A 4,236-nucleotide genomic window follows, 5' to 3' on the forward strand; every position below is an offset into this window, starting at 1 on the left:
CTTTTTCTATCGTATAGAAGAACGTGTAAGCGAAAACAACTCCGATTATTTCTGGAGGTGACCAGAAGTATTAACCTTGACACATCCTGTGAATGCATGGAACGGAGGAAGTGAAAGTGCAGCTTTTTTAGTAAACACGTTAGCAATCTCGTAGGGTGCAAGGTAGCGTAGATGTCCATTAGTACCAAGATATATGATAAGGAAGCTAACTTGACTTCATGGTAGAGAAGCTTCATGGGTAGTTAGCACGGAGAGTGGACTCAACGAAAATGTCTCGGACACAAACAACATATAGAGAGTTAAAAGAAGGGAATCTGCTTTGTGATATAGCATAACAATAAATGCTTTCTAGCGAATTGACTTCAAACGATGCAGGGAAAAGACTGGACGTCTGGCCCTAGACGACATGCGTTGCTCAAGGTGCAAGGAATCTAAAAAGCACCTGCTTGTTTCGATCTTTACAAAAGAACTAGCTTTTTCCAGTTTCTTAGTATAGCTCCTGATACACGTTTACCCCAGATCTTAGTCTTCAAGCTGTTCTCGGCGCGACATATTTTTCACATACTATATCCAAGAGAATACGTTTTACATGCTCAGGGCATTAACGTAAGTGATGCACATTCGGAAAACGCTTTTTCCTTATTTTCTTGCATGTGGCTTTAGCATGATAGTCAGTGCTGCTCAGTCCATGATGATTAAATGGCATTCTGGGGGTGGTTACATTGAAGATTAGAGACTTAACACTCACTTCTGTCGAGAGAGGCGCAGATTCACTTGATAGTGAAATACAGCTGAATTAAACCGCCGCCCGGTTAGCTCCAGGTGGATGAAACACCGGTCTACTGAGCGGGAAGCCGCGGTTTCACACCCCGGCCAGACCAATTGTCGATCAGGGTCTTTAAATAACTGACGAGAAGAGCTGCCTTTTTAATGTCATCTGCAAACGGTTAGACTTTCTAGTCTTACTGGAATAAAAAACACCTGTAGGCCCCTTCTCACGGTCCTTGTTCATATGATATGCTGTGGGAAGTTAAAGAACCCAGACACTGTTTGTAAAGAGTAGGCTGAGTAGGGGACCCATTTACCTTCCAAACGGATTTCCCGGAAACTTTTTGAAAATGGTAAACTTTGAAATGAGCAGACGTTATCGTGAAAGCAATTTCAATCCAATATGTACATGCACAGAGTGTTATTTATACTCCTCAATAACACAAAATGGTGGAGCTATTATACCTCAAATTACTTTGAAAACCGCAAAGCATTCTGCATTCTAGTTAATAGTGGATCAACTCTTCTAACCCTTACAAGTTCTTCAAACTGGTCTCTATATATTTCCTTAAAAGGATAAGTTGACAGAATTTGATAAAAGATCAAAGCATTTTCTCTTAGGTGATAATTTTATTAATTCTAAGAACCTAATCTCTTGACCTTGTATCAGGGGATATTGTGAGTCAGGAGAAGATTGATGTTGGTCACCATTGGGACTTAAAGGGTTAAACCAAGTAAAAAGGAATAATTTGTTTTTTGCTTGTTTAATTTGTTCGTATGTTTGGCCTTTCCTATGCTTAAAAATGTGAATCATTGTTTCACGTTTGTTTTAAATTCACTACTGAAATGAATTGCTTTGAATGAGTTGCATTTTCCATTTTGGCCCGCTTTTACCTCCGGTTCTTTCATTTAAACCGCTAATTTGTAACACGGTTGACTTTTTTATATGACATAAATTTCCGGAAAAACATAGAACAAGCAATTTTGTCGTCATTTTGACCTTAACATGCTAAATTTCGTGTACTTTCGGTTAGGTGATATTTACTTCCGGTCAAAATGGCGGCCATTTTAGTAATAACTCCAAAAGCCGGTTTAACAGGAAAAATTTGCAATGGCACCACATCATATATTAATAGCCACGATTAGTTTATATAATTAACAATTTCATCGTTATTTTGGCTTAAAAAATGCTTAATTTTGTGTACTTTCGGTTAGGTGATATTTACTTCCGGTCAAAATGGCGGCCAGTTTAATTTTCACTCCAAAAACCAGTTTGACAGGAAAAATTTGCGATGGCACCATATCACATATTAATAGTCATAATTAGTTCTGTCATTCCTGAAAATTTGGTGCTTTTAACAAAAAGTGAACAATCCGGCCCCAAATCTGCACATATCCGCCCCACTATCCGTTATTTTTGCGAGGGATTTCAAAGCGCGCGGATGTCTGCACATGTACAGATCGAAGAACTTTCCTCATTTACATGTACTTGATTAATTCCCATTGTTATTTTATCTGTATGCTGAAGTTCTCGTGATGTTCTTCTACACTGAATTGAGACGAATCGAGTGAATCTAACAGCAGTAATTTGTATTTTCATTCACAGATTTAAGTTTCGGCGCCCTGTAGTGTGTGTTCAGCGTTTTCGGAGGTAAGACTTCTTATTATAGTTGTGTTAATGCTTTTTTTCGGTTATCCGTGTTAGTCTAGTGCGTGATGACCTTTTTGAAGCGAACTGAGCCAACAAATTTTAAAAAACTGACAGCAGTATTTTTGTTTACAGTTAGGCCTTGTAGGCAGCCACCGGATCGAGTAGGTGTTTCCTCACACACAAGGTAAGAGTCAAGAAAAATTCGTACTTATTTCAATGCAAGTTATTTCGCTAAAAAGACGTTTTCTTTCTCTCGACAACTCCAGCAAAGCCTCTGTTTTTGTGTTAACATAGAAACCAGCCTTTGTATATGTAGCCAGAAGGTAGATAACAAACATGCACTGAAAAATAATAAGAGCTGTGTCACGCTTTTAGCTTGCTTTCCATAAGCTAAAATGCTCAGCCAAAAATAAGGAAACCCCAATTAACGACTTCAGTTTGAAAAAATGGACATTGTCAACTTGCACGTGAGGAACCCACTTGCACGTGAGGATGGTAAAAGACGGCTTGGATGCAAATGGATTGAAATATGAATTACTATGGTGTTAACTATGGTTTTTCTTTTCTCTGACTAAGCAAATTTTGTTGGTTCTGGCCAGACTGTGGTTTTATTTGTCAGAATGCATCTGATGCTCAGCTGTTTTGTATTGGATTGAGTACTTAATTAGTATAGGTAATAGCATGATTTGTAGTGATATTTGGCATAAATACCACGAGTGATATTTCGAAATTGTTATACGTAATTTAACTCGCCTAACGGCTCGTGAAATTTGAGACAATTTTGAAATATCCCGAGTGGTATTTATGCCAAATATCACTACAAATCATGCTATTATTTGTTTATACCACTACCCGCAAAAAGGTTATAATTTTCACATGTAGGTATTTCAAATTATGCTGAAATACCACTGCTCTAAGCCAATCAAATTGCAGAAATTTCTCATGTAGTGGTATAAAATCGAGTAGAAGAGGTGTGTGAACTCAATATTGCATCAACAAATTTTCCCCCGAAATCAAATTCAACTTACTTATGAGACAAAAAATGAAAGCAAATCTTAACGAAAGCTCGAGATTTCAATTAAACAGGACAGAGAAAACTACACACTGAAACGGCTCCTTACCTCGAGCATCCGGGCCACCATTGTCTGCACTTACGAAGAACAACACAAATTAGCTGCACAAAAAACCTTTTCCCCTCACTCGGCGAGTCGACAGATGAAAACAAAACTCTACTTTTCTTCTTAGGCTTGCAAGTACAATTTAAACTTCTGGCGATTCCATATAACCCATTAGGCTATTGTTTCCGATTCATGCCGATTTGATTTGCAATGGTAGAAAATTCTGTAAAGATCAAACCTATTGTTTACCGATTTCCACGCATGATTTGATCCGTCAATCAAATAGCGCTTTATACTAATGACGTCACAAATTTCTGGTCCCTGCTGTGACTCAGACATTTCACCTGACCAGTGTAAGAATTTAGTATGGGAAAGTCACGTTCGGCAACAAATTTTCGTCGTCTTTGAAGATGTTTATCGTTAAAGGAAACAAAATGCAGCTTGGTTTCGATGATAAATATCCCGAAAATAATCAACGCCTGCCAAGACAGCGTTAAACGTGGAAAAAACTGTACAGATGAGTGGTTGTATTTCTTATGCGGCATCATAATGCTGTGGGTAAAATTATGTTAAAATGTGTGGAGAGTATGGCTTCATAGCTGTACCTGAAACGATGCATTTGGTTAAATTTATGGTCAAAGGTTGCTCAATTTTTTTTTTCGAGTGCTTATGTTACGCTACTTAGTACTACAGGATATA

At 38.0% G+C, this 4,236-nt stretch overlaps 1 long non-coding RNA gene across 1 annotated transcript; it reads left to right on the forward strand.

Annotated features, from left to right (window-relative positions):
* The first annotated feature begins 2,183 nt into the window (after window positions 1-2,183).
* LOC140935407 (uncharacterized) lies at window positions 2,184-3,080 on the forward strand. Its single transcript, XR_012165200.1, has 3 exons — window positions 2,184-2,253; window positions 2,375-2,419; window positions 2,552-3,080. It is a non-coding gene; the product is annotated as an uncharacterized lncRNA (long non-coding RNA).
* Window positions 3,081-4,236: the final 1,156 nt, after the last annotated feature.

This window comes from Porites lutea, chromosome 1, assembly GCF_958299795.1.
Source record: "Porites lutea chromosome 1, jaPorLute2.1, whole genome shotgun sequence".
NCBI lineage: Eukaryota > Metazoa > Cnidaria > Anthozoa > Scleractinia > Poritidae > Porites > Porites lutea.